The sequence below is a fragment of the Cervus elaphus genome, chromosome 18 (genome assembly GCF_910594005.1).
Source record: "Cervus elaphus chromosome 18, mCerEla1.1, whole genome shotgun sequence".
In the NCBI taxonomy this organism is placed as follows: Eukaryota; Metazoa; Chordata; class Mammalia; order Artiodactyla; family Cervidae; genus Cervus; species Cervus elaphus.
Genome location: NC_057832.1, coordinates 61,258,864 through 61,276,151, shown reverse-complemented (window position 1 = coordinate 61,276,151; position 17,288 = coordinate 61,258,864). Strand labels below are relative to the sequence as shown.

General features: G+C 37.3%; 1 long non-coding RNA gene across 1 annotated transcript in view; it reads left to right on the top strand.

The window, feature by feature from the left end:
- Nucleotides 1–6,834, top strand: part of LOC122673761 — a 9,709-nt gene extending 2,875 nt beyond the window's left edge. The window contains exons 2-3 of the long non-coding RNA XR_006334820.1: nucleotides 3,679–3,810; nucleotides 6,239–6,834. This is a non-coding gene — a long non-coding RNA (uncharacterized LOC122673761). The remainder of the gene's footprint in view (nucleotides 1–3,678; nucleotides 3,811–6,238) is intronic.
- Nucleotides 6,835–17,288: the final 10,454 nt, after the last annotated feature.

The following is a 17,288-nucleotide window of genomic DNA, read 5'->3' as shown; positions in this document are numbered from 1 at the left end:
ATGGGTTTCTTTCTAAAGCAAATTAATTTTTCACTTTTAACTTAAATATGAGAGATTTTTAAAAACCCCTTCAGTGAACTGGATACTTACAGTTCATCCCTCATTTCTCTCCCCACCCCCAGGGGAAGTAGCAATTAACATGATAATTGAGATATGCTTAATGTATTAACTATTAACAGCCCAATTCAATTCATCAAATATGAATTTAGCTTAAAAATACGTTCAAGATGCAAAGATAAGTAAGGCAGGATCCTTGCCTACAAGTAGCCCACTCACTGAGTTAAAAAGTAAGAAAAGTTAATGACATGTGCCAGAAAGAAGTAAGAATAAAGTTTCAGGGGGAATCAAAGGAGGAAAAAATTAATGAACAACAAAATATTTACCGAGCACCTGTTGTGTGTCTGACATGTATGACATGAATCCTGACCTCTAATAGCTCGCAGATTAATGGTAACCACACAAAAGTAAATATGTGATTACCAAACAAAGAGTCAGCATTATAGTAAAGACAAGAAAAGATTGTTAAGGGGATATATGGGAGGATATGCACAGAGTACTGAGCCTGAGAGAATCAGAAAAGACTTCACAACGGGGACAACAGTTCAGAATGACCCTGAAACTTTCCAGCAGAAGCAACAGCATTACCCAAAGGCACACAGGAGGGGATGGTTCTGGCATGTCTGGGGAAAGAGGAATCACCTATTGTGTCTTAAACAGAAACACAGGAGCTATCCAGAGTTCATGGGGGACTGGGAACTGCCATATAACCTTTATGATCATGCACTCCTGAAACTAAACCCAGGCATATTGGAAAACAGGAAAGATAAAATGGCACCTGCATCAATTAGGAGTAGACTGGGTTAGAAGAAACCGAATAATTGACCAAAAGTTTAAACCATGAGGAATTTATGGAGAAGAGGTGGCTGGTGAGCATTTCTGTGATTCTTTCGATTACAACAAATTACTACACATTCAGAAACTACATCCAAGTTCAAGTGAAACAGAAGTCAGGAGGGTGAAGGACCTCTCCTTAGGAAGCTTGTGCCTTACTTAAGATGTCTTCTCCAACAGACTTCCACTTAACACTCATCAGCCAGAACTGGGTCCCATGTATACCTCTAGCTGCCAGGAAGACTTGAAATCAAGCACTTAACTTTCCAGGCTCACAGTAAAGAGGCTGTAGGAATAGGGATTTGCAGCCCATGTAATAGTGTACTCTATCTATAATAGGCTAAAGCTTGTGACACATATGTAAAATCACATGAGCTATACTTTTTCCCAGTGTATCCCAACTACTCACTGATCCAATACACTTGTTAACAATTAACTATTTGTTTCTCTTCTTTCAAAATAAATTTTCTTCTCCACAACATACTCCATACTCCACCATCATTTTAGATAGATAATAGCAAAATATTTCATTAAGGAGTCAGGAACCTATGCCATTTCTGGTACACTTTTATCAAAGACTGAACAACAGCCAGTTGTATGGCCGTAATTACACCACCTTTTCCTTATCCTGTCTGTGCTTCCCAGTCCTTCATCAAAAGATAGCAAAGGTAAATAAATTTAGCAGAGCATAATGATCCTGGGAGAAGCACTCTGACAAACTCAAGAGTCTCTTCAGTTTATTAACTGAATGACCTTCCCAAGTCTATTGGAACACAAATAATGGTATCTAACTCAAGCATGCTGTAAGGGTTAAATGAAATAATAAAGGTAAAGTGCTGTGCACAATGCCTAGCGCATATGATTGCTTAAACTTTTAAAAGTTTCTTTAAATAAAAGTTGTATTTCCATTATGAAAAGCAAGTATTCTCCCACTCCACCTACATGTAGAAGTTTGAATGTGGCACCCCTCCCCATTTCTTAAAAATGATCCTTTCCTGATTTAGTAGCTTGTGTTAATACATGGGCTTCTCAGGTGGGGCAGTAGTAAAGGAATCCAGCTGCCAATGCAGGAGGCACAAGAGATGCGGGCTCGATCACTGCGTCAGGAAGATCCCCTGGAGAAAGGAAGGGCAGCCCACTCCAGTATTCTTGCGTGGGAAATCTCACGGACAGAGGAGCCTGCTGGGCTACAGTTCATGGGGTCACAAAGAGTCGGACACAATGAGTGCACACATTGCGTGGCATGGCTGTAGGATTATGTCTCTTTCAGTTTCCTTATATATTAACAGCATTTCTTAGAAAATTGTTAGCACCACTGGTAGAAGTTCAGCAATTAATCACTACAGGACAACTGATTTATGGCTTATGATTGTATTGCTATTTCTTTCTGGTCTACATTTGACTGGACTGATTGGTCTGCATGGACCAGGTATCTCATGAGCAAAACAGACGCAATGGAGCATGTCTTCCCAGTGGGAAGTTAAGTATGGTGTTTTTATGGATACTGAAAGGTAAGTGGTCTTTAAAGCCATAGAACTAGACAAGAACAATATCCCTTGAATGTTGAAAAAAGTTTCTGGGCTCTCTTTTGCTTAAATATTATCACGACTTAAAAATAAGGGGAGAAAAACAAGGAGGAGGGTAACTCCCTCCTCAAATTGCTCTCTGCATGTGACAACAGTAGTCTTCAGAAACTTCACAGGTGATATTCTATTTGTATACAAGCCCACAATCCCTTATGCAAAATAACTTGTATATTACAAGTTATAATTTTTCTGATTTTATAAAGAAATAGTGTGCATCACCCACACGTGCCATAGCACAGGCCTGAAACAGCGTCCTTCAGTGAAACACACTCTATTACTCAGGGAAACTAAAGAGTGTGTGTACACACTGCCTAGGATAAATTAAGAGCTTTAGTTTTAAGTTGATTTGGGTCATGTTTTGTAACAAACTCACTGCAAAATAGAAAAGAAAATGTTTCCTGAGTGTATTTTATTTTAGAATTGGGATAAGATGTTGTGGACCTGTACACATAGGTATAATTTCCTATTACGTCATTTATAAATGAAAGAAAACATTCAACATACTAAATGAGATAGACAATAATCTTTTCCTTCCAATGGACCTTAAAATGTAAACTAATCTTTGAGATTTACTGAACTTACTCTTTATAGAGAAGTTTATATCTTTTTAATCATGCATTTGTTTATATTTCATTTGGGTCAATAATAGCATTGGAGTAGTCTACAAAAGCTCAATACAAAAGGTATTTTTTTTTTTTTTTAATAGGAGAGGAAACTGGAGCAAAGGGAAAATAATGATATCAGCAAAGCTATAGGCTAGACTAGTACGAAGAAACGGACTTCTGGCCTCTGCATCTGCTGGAGGTGGATGACAAATTTGGCAGTGAGCTTCCCGGAAGCCAATGCAAATAGAGGAATGTAATGAGCTTTAAATTTCCCATTGTCCATAAAATAAATACAATCAATTTCACTTGCAGTGGAGCATTCTGAGCATCTGAAAATGGGAGTTTTCCTTTCATACAGTTTTGAAAGTTACTCCTTCAGCAGAAGCCACAAATTCTTCTTGACTATTAGTCATGTCCTTAAATGTTGACTTGTGGTATTTTAAAAGCCATATTCACCAAGAGCCAAATAATGATGTTCTAGCACACAAACCTCTGACTGGAAAAATACCAATGAGCCAGACTGAATTCTTCAATTTTTCACAACCGTACTTCTTATCACTAGGCTTTTGATAAGGATTCTAACTTATGTTCTCTAGTGTCCTCCAGTAAAATCCACTGCCCATTACCAAGTTTTACTGATGAAGGAGAGTTTATGTCTTAGATATAAGAGAGATGGACAACGTAAAGTCAACCTTGGGTTTATCACTAGAATCTACACTGGGAAAACGGTATGTGATGCATTTGAAATTCTGACTATCTGCTCTACTTGTTTTGTTGCATTCCCTTCCCGCCTCTCTGGAAATCTCAAAGCAGGGAGCTGCCTCTGGCATTAATAACTGATGGGTTTGAAGATACCAGGAAAGATTATGGAGGGCATATCTGCACACATCATGGTCTATGTGAATATGCTCTTGGAATTTGTAGCTGATATCTACGGACCTACATGGATGCTGTCTTGTATCTGTAACACTCTCCTTCCCACCCCCATCCCCATGACTTCCATAGTCTAAGATTAGCTTTACAGACTGCATCTTCTCTGACCTTGAATCAATTGTTTAGTTCCTTCCACAACTCAGGATTCTTTTGTTTCCTCTCCAGCTATTGTTTCATGTCCATGAGTCAAACTCCTTTCTGTTTTCCCACTGTGTCATTACATGAACCTTTTATTTGTGTCAAATAGGGCAGCATCAATTATTACAATTGACTTCTATGTTACCAGTCTCTAAAGCACATGTTGGCAAGTCATTCCAGATACATTCTTATCGTAACACTTGATGTATTACCATGATGTATTTCCACAGTAGGATCTAGTAATAATGATGAATGTGGAGAATGAGAGAGAAACAAAGAAAAATAGATTGTATTTAATACAAAAGAAGGAAAATTCATTTTGTAACAGAGTTTTAATCCTGTTTACTTTTTAAATAGTCTGAGATCAAATGTAACAAGATGTTACATTTTTGATGAGTTATTGTAACGATAAAGCGAATATTATCTCAGCCTTTGTCTCTGGTAACTTAGTAGGCCATGAAACACTATAAAGCCCTTCCTTCACCATACCCTGTCTCCTTAATGGCCATCACTGTAATTCCACCTACAAACTGAGTATGTATAATAACTTTGATTGATGCCTGATCAACTGTCAAAGTTGCAATATATCAGTATTGCTTTGATTACCAAAGTAAAATATTGTCTGTAATCTTCCTTGAAAGCTTACATTTGAGTCTTAAAAAGAGGGAAAAAAATATATGATTTGAACTATGCTGCAAAGTTAGTTTGTTACAACAAACTGTTTATAGCATTATCAATCAAGGAGGGGGAATAGGATTTTAGGAGATTATTCCTCTGTGGTCTTTCTGCTTTCCAAATAGTCCCCTTATAAATTAGACATAAAGATATCTTGATTGATGCAACTGATTGGGGAAACCAGATGTAAGTTTTTTCACTCCTGCAAATGTCATTAGTTTATTATTTTCACTTTTCATACAGTTTCTTCAGCTTAACCATAAAGTCTACAATAAGCTTATGATTGTAAATATACTCTTTTCATCAACTTCATGCTGCTCCTAATCAGTTTTTTTCCTTTCCTAAATTTTTTACATTGTTATATAGTTTCATATGCTCTCTTTACACCCTACATGTCTCTTTTGTAATTAATTACAACTGCAGTTAATTACTTATTTAGGCTCTGTCCTCCTGCTGGATTATATTAAATCCCAAGTCTCCCCAGCTGCAGTCCCCAGCTTCTAGAAAAGAGCCCAGCTAATCAAAGGTGCTCCATAAATGTTTGATATGAGTGCAAGCATGAGGGAGTAGATGAAGCAAAGCAACATACTTCCCATAGGGAACATGTAAAAATCAGCTTGGCATAAGACCAATGTCACATCTCTTTTGCTCAGTTTTATTTCTTTTTTAAGCCTCTGTACTTTGAGGGCAATTTAACTCATATGTTTTTATTAATCTACACTCAATTTTTCAGAATGCTCAGAAAAGCTTGTTTGATGTCCAAGAAACTTCACAAAAGAAACAAGAGACACATTCTTTTATGGATGACACTTCTTTATTGTTCCCTTCTAAGAAGAGTTTAAAATTAGAATGATTTTGTTCTCAGGTGAGATACACCTTCAAACTGAATTTCATCTAACATTTAATTATTTTTCAAGATTTTCAGCATCTAAGGTTGACATGTGGGAAAACTATTCCAGAAGATTATAATTCACAGAAAAATTAAGGGAGCTGATACTTTTATCAGGGTTCTTGAATTTTTAGCCTACCTGAACATGGGTAGATACTGATTTGATTTCATAGTTTTAGATAAAATCAGTACCAGTGCCTACTATCTTATAAATTTTGTATATCTTACCCTCATAGACTGCAGCATTTATACAGTCACCTAAACTTTGTCTTTCAGCAATTTACAAACTCTACATAAATACATTTTTCTTACCATAGAATGTCTTCTTGGTCACACTAATACCCTCAGCATGTCAGAGAGCATAAACTGTCTTCATTATCTTCTCCCTTTCCTCCTTGATAACAGCAATGTCTGATTTTTAGCTGCACCACAGCTAAAACATAAAAAGACTCAGGCCCCTCTTAGAGATGAATATATTTTGACTTACAGAACTCATTGAAAATGTTGTTTTTCACTTCCAGGAAGTTTTCTTAAGTGAGGAATCTGCCCTTCTCTGACTCCCTGCCTTCCTCTTTTCTGCTGGAATGCAGCGTACTTCAGAAAGCTGGAATGTCATCAGACAAACTGAGACCTAGAAAGCAGAAGCTGCAAGCTGAAGTTCATGGTGAAAGCACACAGGAGTCTGGATCCCCAAGTATTTCCTGAAGCTGCCCCACACATTCTGGGTTACCTCTCTCCAGACTTACTTCATACAAAAAAGAAGTAAGTTTCTATTTTGGCCATTTTGCATTTGATTTCCTAAAATTACAGATGACATAGTTCTAAATTTAAAAAAATAATAATAAATCTAAGAAATAATTTAAAAAGAGAAATAAAATGCAAATGGCAGCAAAATATTATCTGCCTATTATATTGCCCATAGGGCAATGGAACCTAATTTTTAAGAAAATTGGTTACTGTTTTCATTATTTTTTTCTTTGAATTATTTCCTAGATATGTCCATAATGAATAGTTTCACTGGATGTATCAGGCTTCTTCTGTCCTTCAAAAGAGAAAAGAAAATAAAAACCCACAACATTTTATAATTGGAGTGAGCATCAAGACATTTTAACCTAACAGTCACACTAAACTTTATTTATTCTGATTTGTTTTGCATTATATATTTTCATCCTTAATTATTTTCCACTTGTGTTCTTATTAACCTTTAGTCACCTGCTGTGTGGGAAGATCAGGAAATAAATATTTTGATGATGACCTGATGTATCAAATTAAATGAGGAGACTCCCTCTTCCATTTACAGTGCCTTCTCTAAGGCCGAGAGGCAGGTTATAGAGATGTGATGCCTGAAGGAGAAAAACTACCTTTTATTACCTAGTAGAATATATTTTAGGGTAAAAGAGGAAAATGTGCATGGGTTAATTACCAAGCATCAATTGTAAACTGAGTTCATTCTGGTTGAATGCAAAAATTCTCCTCTAATGAACTTAGAAGACTTCATTCTTGTGAAGCAAGATAAAAATGATTACGTGGCCCATGAAGGATTGGCAATGCTCAGGGTTCCTCACCACCCATCCAGGGTCACTGGGGGCGTCAGAGATTCTAGCAATACATTCAAAGACTAACTTCCATTTTACCTACATTAAAACAACTGAAGTGATTAATACATGATGATCTCTCAGAGTGTTCTTCCCGATTATCTATCATGATATGAGATTATTTGTACAGGGGAAAATCGGGGAGCAACATAAGATGTCATAATGCATATTGTTAAAGGGGGTGGACATAAAAGCTCTCTCATAAGCAAGCACTTAGCACATGGGATAAAAAAGAAACTTTAAGTAAACCTCTGACATGTCTCTCCCCCCATCTGTCCTTTCCTGCTTTACAACTTTTGTTTTCTTCATTCACCTAAGCAGTGAGTGAATGTTGAGCAATGTCCTGTGAACCCTTTCTGATCGCACAATTGCAATCACCATTGGCTTTTTTGTCAGCACCCCTTGGTTTCTAAATCTGTAAAATGGGCTTGAAAATGAAAGGCTGTACAATCTAGGCCATTATGTTAATTCATCATTCAAAGTAACACATATTGAAAGGGCACTATAATCCATATGCCAACCAAAATAAATAAGACACAAGAACTGTCAAATGTGTAAGACTCAGTAGACTCTCTGGCCTTAAAAATCAGCATAACATCCAGGCCATTAACGGACATGTTTTGATCTATGAGTAGTTGCCTTATTTTTATCAGTGTGAACTTTGCTTGATTTTGAGCAAGGCCTTCTCTTCTAGCAGAGCAACCGCAAGCTCCTACAATGGAAACACCAAGGCAGAATTTTTGTAAAATAAACCAAGTCATATGTCCTAGATCTGCATCTTTTTTAGTTTAGATCTGTATTATTTTTTAGTTACCAAAGGTCTTTGAAAATGACCTTTATGTATCATCTTGAATCAACAGTTTCCACTAAACTCAAAAAAAAAAAAAAAACCCACAAAAAACCTTCCATCTAGGTTAACATATATATGCATATATTAACATACCATCTTAAAACTACACGCAGGCACAAAGGCCACTGAAATCTCTTAGATATTATGACCACTAGAACCAGAAGAGTTTCAGTGAAGGTTGAGTAAATTAGGGAAAGGTTTTATTATTTGTGTTCCTATCTTCTTTGAGCTCTGGTATCCCCAAATGCCTATATCTTAAAACTGACTTTGGATAAAACGATGTCTCTGATTCTCAACCTTAAAAACAAGCCTATGCATACAGTCTTCATAGAAGTCACAGAATCTTTTAAATTAGAAAATACCTCTACTTCTTTCACTTCCCCTTAGTTCCTGAAGCCTTATCATAATAGCATAACAAAGAGGAAATGATGTCAGCATGTCTTATTACTGGGGATGTTGCTGCTGCTGCTGCTGCTAAGTCGCTTCAGTCGTGTCCAACTCTGTGCGACCCCATAGACGTCAGCCCACCAGGCTCCCCCATCCCTGGGATTCTAACTTTGATCATTTAGTTAAGGCAATACCTGCTAGATTTCTCCACTGTATAGTTACTAGCTTTTCCCTTTCGATGCTCTACTTATTAGCAGTGGACCATTAAATTCAGCCCACATTCAGTGGGAGTAGAATGAAGCTCTTAACTTTTGCAGAGAGGAGGGTCTTTCTCATACACACACATACTTACACATAGTTGGCTCCTACTGTCTTGTCATCTTGAAAAGTTCCCTGGTGGCTCAGCTGGTAAAGAATCCACTTGCAATGCGGGGGACCTGGGTTCGACCCCTGGTTCGGGAAGATCCTCTGGAGAAGGGAAAAGCTCCCCACTCCAGAATTCTGGCCTGGAGAATTCCATGGACTGTATAGTCCATGGGATCACAGAGTTTGAGTGAATGGCAGCTCTGTACTTTGAGTTGATCAGCTCAAAAATCTTATAGCCCTTCTCTCCATCATGAAATCCTTTTGGGCTCAATCCTTTGAGCATAATCAGAATCCCACCACTTCTCATCACCTCCATTCCTTGTTTATTCAAAGCCGTTGTGTGTGTATGTTAGTTGCTCAGTTGTGTCCGACTCTGCAACCCCATGGACTCTAGCCCGCCAGGCTCCTATGTCTATGGAATTCTCCAGGCAAGAATCCTGGAGTGGGTTGCCATTCCCTTCTCCAGGGGATCTTCTTGACCCAGGGATCGAACCCAGGTCTCTTGTATTGCAGGCAGACTCTTTACCAATGAGCCACCAGGGAAGAATTTATCATCTTTTAGATATTCAATTCCCATCTTTCTGCCCGCTCATCCCACTTTCACCGTAGGGTGGGATAGGGTACTTGTCTTCTAATAATTATAGTCTCTGTGCCCTCCTGTACTCTATTCCTATAAAAGCCTCATGATCTGTTTAAAATATAATTCAAATCTTGTCATTCCTCTGCTCACAACTCTCATGATCTCTTACCTCATTCAAAGAGTGTCTTATTGGCAGCACTTTTTCCAATCACTCTATATAAAATAGAAAGCTCTGTCTGGCATTCCTTGGTCTTTCTTCTTTGCTTTATTATTTTCTCTAACACATCACTATCTAACAAATTCTCTGTCTAGTTATTTATATAATTCCTGTCCACCCTTATTAGAAGCCAAGCTCCATGAAGGTAAGGGCACATGTCTGTTTTATTTGCTACTTTGTTACAAGCACCTAAAAAAGTACCCTGCTCAATAAACTTATTTTTAAATGAATAAATACTTCAAGCAATTAAGGATAAAACAATGTTAAAAGGGTTGTGACTGAAGTTCATTGTATGATGAACTATTATGAATTGAATTGTGTACTCCTAAAAGGATATGCTCAAGTCCTAACCCCTGGAACCTATGAATTGGAGCGTATTTACAAATAGAGTCTTTGCAGATGAATTCAAGTTAAGATGAGATCATACAAAGATTAGGCTCGCCCTAACACAATGATGTGTGTCCTTATAAGAAAATGGAAATTTGAACACAGGCAGCACACTCACAGAAGAATGAAGTCACGTGAAGAAGAAAACGCAAGTCAGAGGGATGCGTCTACAAGCCAAAGAATGCTAAGGATTGCCCATAACCAACAGAAGATAGGAACAAAACAAGAAAGAATCCTCCTCTAAAGTCTTATGGGGGAACATGGCCCTGCCAATACCTTCATTTTAGATTTCTGGCCTTCAGAAGAGGCAGACAACCGTGAAGTTTTGTTGTTATAAACTACCCGATTTGTTACAAGAGCCCTAGGAAGCTAATGCGTGAATGTTACACTCCTTTTTATTAAATCCTAGAATACTAGAAGTTCAGCTGAAACTTTAAGGGAACATTTTAAAACAACCATACTTTAGATCTTTTCACAGGACAATATTCACTTTGCTTGACCAATGGCAGTGGTCTTGAGCTTGAACTCTTCATTAAAATTGAGACAAACTGGGCTTTACTCAGTGACTTGTCTTTGCACGGGTTCTAAGAAAGCATACGAGATGGACAACCCAGCGTGTGCAGGGAACAGAGCAGGGGCTCAGGACTCCCAGAAATAGCTGCTCAGTGACCCACTTTCTCCAAGCTGGGATGTATGTGATCACATCCCATCCAAGTTGGGATGAAGTCTAATGGATATGGGCCACTTTGGCTCACAGAAGCCATCAGCTTCAGGGTCTCATCAGCTTTTCTGTCTCGCTAGTTTCATAACCCTCTCAGAGGTATGTCACTAAATCCCATATGTGATGTAGCTGATTACTCATCATTTACAGGTTATTCAGTGAACAGTTTAGACACCCCAAATATAGGTGCATAATTCATCCATTATATATCACCTCAGCAGGAATCTGATTTATCTTGCATATGGCACACACTACAATATTACCTGTGTTTATGTTTCAAAGAGGATTAAAGCAAAGGTCAAAGCCTTAGATGTCCCTTGGGAAAAAGGAAAAGCAATAGATAGATAAATTACCCTTCTCCCACGGAATATAACACATAGCTTATAAATATAAAGCATCCAGGAACCATCTATATGAATTCATTTTAAAAAACTTTATTTGTATAGCACATTATACAAAGTATTTAAATATAACTACATTTGTCCTCAACAACTCACTGAGGCAACATAGAATACTTGGGATCTTCTTTGTTTATTACAATCTCCAAAATGAAAAATCAGCAGCTTACGAATGGCCTTCCTACTTAATCTTCCAACACCTATATTTAGGACTCTGTGACTGTATATTAAGTAAAATTAGGGATGTTTAGATGCATTCCCAAATTTTGGAGGACAAATTTTGTAAACATAATTAGTAACTTTTTGCCATAATCATTTCCTGACTCCACATTCAATACTGATTATTGGGAAGTAATAGTCATTACTGTGATCTGGTTCAACACTGTGTAGGTATATTTTCCCAACCAGTGATGGGTAGTTCCTGGGTCTAATCTAAAGAATGTAACAACCTAATCTCTGAAATTCTGCCAGTCATTAAACAGAGCTATGTCAGCATGGTAAACTCCATGCTACTGCTAAGTCACTTTAGTCGTGTCCGACTCTGTGCGACCCCATAGACGGCGGCCCACCAGGCTCCCCCATCCCTGGAGTTCTCCAGGCAAGAATACTGGAGTGGGTTGCCATTTCCTTCTCCAATGCATGAAAGTGAAAAATGAAAGTGAAGTCGCTCAGTCGTGTCCGGCTCTTAGCGACCCCATGGACTGCAGCCTACTAGGCTCCTCCGACCATGGGATTTTCCAGGCAAGAGTACTGGAGTGGGGGTGGTAAACTCCATAGAACTGAACAAAGATTAGTAAGCCAAATTCACTAAATTAGTCCATAGGAAAATATATTAATACTATTAAGAATCTGGTTTATGTAAATTAAGACAGTATAGAATCTCCAGAGAGGCCTATCCTCCTTCTTTGTCAAAATTCTGTATTATTATTCTTTTATACATTGATTTTTTTAAAATTGATACTTGTCAGTACAGTTTGATACATTTATTCTACTCTTTCCTTTTCTGTAGGAGAAAAATGTGCATACACATTTTTCTTCCTGACTTGACAATTTTTTAAAACTTTTAACAACACATATTTCCATTGGCATATATTAATAGTCTTAGACTGTCAAAAGGTATTGCTAATTCAGAATAATTATTACATTCAATATAGCAAACACTTTAGTATAATATAGCTCTCATTGCCTCATTTATTAAACAAATACTTAGTGAACATTTGCTATGTGCCAAGTAGTAGAAAATGCTAGGATGTTTGCAACAAGGATGAAGAAGATTTAATCACTCCCTGGCTCACAATTTGACTGAAAATAAGACTTCATGTTTTGGAAACCTTTAAAATGCACAAATTTCTATCATATCATAATCAATTGCTTTATACTAATTTTCTGGAATTTAAGCAGAAGAATGGATAAGTGAGTGGGAAGACAGAATAAAGTAGTAACTGCCAAGGAGCAAAATGAAGAAAAAAGGATGAAAAAAAAAAGAAATTTTTAAATGTTTTCAAATCTAATATTACAACATGGAGTATAATAAGCATTAGGAAAGTTGCTATAAAAATAAAACTCCCTGGTCAAATAAGTTTGAGATACTACTCTGCCAACGGCTATGAAAAGTACTTCCATAAAGACACTTGTTTGTCTCAGTGGTTCTAAATTCACTTAACTTTCAATTTTTTCCACACTGTTATCTAGCAAATCCTAGAGAACTGGTATTTTGGGGAACACAATTGGATGTGCTGTAATAAATACTGATGGGTCTATTTGATTTAAAAATAGACTTAAGTCACATTATCTCCTAAAGTATTTATTCACAGGTTGAATAAATCTGAGTCTTGAATAGATTTCTACTTCTAGGAAGTGATACCATGAAGAGTACCACAATAGAAATTAGCTGGATATTTGTTTCCTCTCTAGTTAGAGATGGTACCAAATACTTCACAACATAGCAAGGGAAAAACATCACCTTGAGTAGATTCATTCATTTGTTAATTCCACAAATATGTGTTGGTCCATTTCTGTGTCAGGTCTGTGTTAGACATGGGAGCCACAGTGGAAGCAGAGAGACAAGGAAGGTGCACTAGTGGAATTTACAGCTAGTACAGAACAGACTGCAATCCAGTAACCACACAGACATATGCATAAATTTCAAACAAATAGCTTTTAGGAAGAAAGGCTACCTTTTTTTTCTTTATACCTCTGACAAAAAGCAGTCTAATGGTCTCTTCTAGCTACGTAAATATGAAAATCAAATTACCTTTAGATGGCCTTCCTGTTCTCAGAAGAATAACTGGAGTCGTGTTCCTCAGATAATTAAATATCTGGGTAGCAAGCTCCAGTATCCTGGGGAAACAAAGTATTGATGAAGTTATGCTCTAAGTAGCTTTAAGAGACCACTGTTGGTGGCTCTGCAAAGAAGCTGGACAGTTTTTCTTGACCCCAGTCTCTAGAACTAGCCCTAACCATATATACCCCGGGGAAGGATGGCTGCTCCACTTTTGGGGAAGCTCTGATCTTGCAGTGAATGAATGACCTGGTCGCCATGAGAGTAAGACTGGATCCTCAGACCCCCTGGACATGAAGCTCTCAACTAAAAACTGGCTATTGGCAAAACTTTGAGCTAGAAGCTTTGCAAGCAATCTTTGAAAGCTAGAAGTTTTGAAAGGGCTTGTAACAGCTTTGAAAGGGCTCTAACCTTCTGATGCAAGCTAGAGTAAAGGATCAGTTGCCTCCATTGAGGTACATAACCACCCTTCAAAAATAACTTTCGGTATGAGAATGACTTCACAACTCACCAGCCTGCAAGTTCTGCTAAAGATATTCATTCTTGAGTCTTGAGGCACAAGCACACTGTATCTCAAATCTCAATTGCTTCAGTTTTGTGAGGTAATAAAATCAGAACTTGGCTATTCCCACTTCTTTGGGCTAACCTGGCACCCAATGGAAGTGAATAAATAATGGAGTTGAAAGCATTTTTATGTTAGGCTCCCAAACATTCACATATAACTGACCTATGTGTCAGGAACTTTTAAATTACTACCACAACTAGATATTTATTTGTAGCTTTTTTCCAGGTTAAAATGAATGACCGAAAAGTTCCTAATGGAGCTTATCTTACAGTGAGACTAAGCATGTCATCTTCTTGTACTGCTTATCCTGTCCTCTCCCCTCACCCTGTATGGGTCTGAAATTCTGTCTGTACTGAGAAATGTAACTGCATGGACAGCTTTATCATACTGTTAGGTAATTAGAATAGGAAAAAGGAGTCCAGAATGGCAGTGGCTAAAAGACATGGAAAGGAAACGCCCGTGAAAATAGAACAAAGGAAGATCCCAGGACTGGAGTGAGGACCTCAGGTAAAACAAACAGCACTCCTGGCTAGCCCAATTTACATAGCGCAGGCTCAGGGGGAGGAGAAAAAACATATAAAAAGAGGAGCCAAAGGGCCAGGGGTCTCTCTCTCTTCTCTTTGCATCTTTTGGTCTTTTGGGTTGGCAGGCCCTCACACCTCGAGGATGTATTTTCCTTAATTTTCTAAATAAAACTGAGCTGTAACATGGAGCTGTAACACTGATCTGTCCGAGGGCTGTAACACTGGTCCATCCAAGGGTTGTAACACTGGACTGTAGCTTCAAATTTTTGTTGTAATGAGACAGAATCGAGGAAATTACACACTCCCCTAACAATATTGACCCCATATATTTCAACATTTGTTAAAAAAAAAAAAAGTATTTGCTTGGATGTATATCTGCAAGTTTCTTTTCACATGTGTGACCAAAGTATGGTTTAAAAATACAATGCAGTATTTACAACTTAGCCTGGACAAGAGACAAATTTAAGAGTAATTTAAAAATCAGTGCCCAAACAAAGTGAAAATTTTAAAGTTGAAATTTTCTAAATATAAAATAAATATATCTTCAAGGGAATAAGCTCTTTTTAAGTGCTCATTTTACCATCTCTTCTCCCAAAAACATAGCAGCTACTTGCTGCATACTCTTATGTGTAACTGGAGCACTGAAATATTTTTCAGTGATAGATATTCTTAAAAACAATTAAATCATGTGTATGTTTCTATTAATATATACCCCAAATTGTAACATACATTTGTTTGACCGATAATGAAAAAAAAATTATAATAGTTTTTTGAGTTCCATTTGAGAAAGAGAGGGCTGCACAACTGACCAAGATTATCAAATACTTTTACAAGGAATGCAAGCAAAAAGGACACCTTGCATGAATGATGAATGTTGAGCAGATGCTCTAAGGGATTCAGAGGCTCTAACCTAACGAAATACAACATCCTGAGAGGTGTGAGCAGGAAAGCATGCTATTATATCTCACAGGAAACACTCTGATTCTGGTGTCTCATTCTCATGACAAAGGTGGCAACCAGAATAGAGAATAGCACAGCATGGATCCATCCTCCTGACAAAGACAGGAAGAAGAATGGAAAATAATGCAAAGTTAGCACCTTCTTGTTCAAATACATTGTAATCCCAGGGTTTTCCTCTCTTCCAGCAAGGATGTAAGACATTTAGTCTTGACAAAGTGTAACTGTGATCTAATAATTGCTAGAACTCCAGGCTTTAGAGAATTTCAAGGTTTGTTTTACAAATAGAAAAGTGTATTATCATTCATAAGTGTTTTCAGTTTCCCAGAAAGGTGATTTTTTTAATAAAATATAATTGCTATGCCACAGAATCATGGATATAGGAAGTAGAACTAGGATTACTTAACACTCATATTGTAGTATTCTGAGACTATCAGTAAGAGAAAATTATTTATGCTGGACAAAGATAGGAAAAAAAATCTACAAATGCCGCAGTTACAAAATCGTGATTGTAGCTAATGATAATACAGAACAATAGCACAGCTCAATGTTAGAATGTGTGTTCATCTTTGTATATGTATGGATAGGAGATAAGCTAGAGATTGTAATAATAAAATAAATTTATAAAGGTCAGAAAAACAACTCATTGTCACATGTCTTTGAAAAATATTTTTTCAAGAGTCAAAACTCTGAACTGAAAGCAAAACGGAAGAAAGTTAAGTATTTTTTAAAAATATAACTTGCATGTAAATGCTATTACTTGGGTATATATTTCATAATCTGACCATTCCAAATTGTAATTAGGGCACTTCGCTACAAACTTAATAGGCTGAACTGTTTAAAACCTTATGGATGTGATTCAACCATACTTCATTAAAAAGAAATCTTGTGAATGTGAAATTTCAAACCTTCATTCCAAAATATTTTTTGCCATATTGAGATCTTAATCTTCTGAAATGACATCCTGAGGAGTTCTAGTAGCAATATAATAGAGGCTTTTATATACCTTAAACTGTTTAACCCTCACAACACTTCTATGAGGAAGGACCAGCTGTTCTCTGCAGTAAAACTAAGCACATAGCCACGTTTCATGTGAAAAGAAATGATCTGATAATCATATATAATTTATTTACAAGTAGAAATATAAGACAAAACTGACCTATAGAAGGAGTTGTCAGCAGATCTGGATTGTGCATACATATGACCTTCTATTTGTTTTTTCTTTTAAAGGCTTTAATAGTAGTCAGACTCAGTTTAGTCAAAAGGGGAAATCAGGGATTCATACACCTGTCCCACTAAGCTCTCCATGTGACACCTTAACATCTCACAATAAAGATAATAGCCAAGTACACTGGAGTCACAGCTCACTCCTGATACACTGTGCAGCGTCCCAGACAGAAGAAATGACTTTGAGAGAAGAGACAAGCTGAGGTTTATTAGCTGAATCCCAGTTGCTGAGATGTCAGAGGGGAATCTGAATGTGACGCGGTAGCAGGGATCACACTGTATGGGGAGTTCAAGAAGTCGAAATATTAAGTTAAACTAATGGTATAAAAGAGATATGAAAGTCAAGGTGAAAGTCGCTCAGTCGTGTCCGACTCTTTGTGACCCTGTGGACTATACAGTCCATGGAATTCTCCAGGCCAGAATATTGGAGCAGATAGCCTTTCCTTTCTCCAGGGGATCTTTCCAACCCAGGGATTGAACCCAGGTCTCCCACATTGCAGGTAGATTCTTTACCAG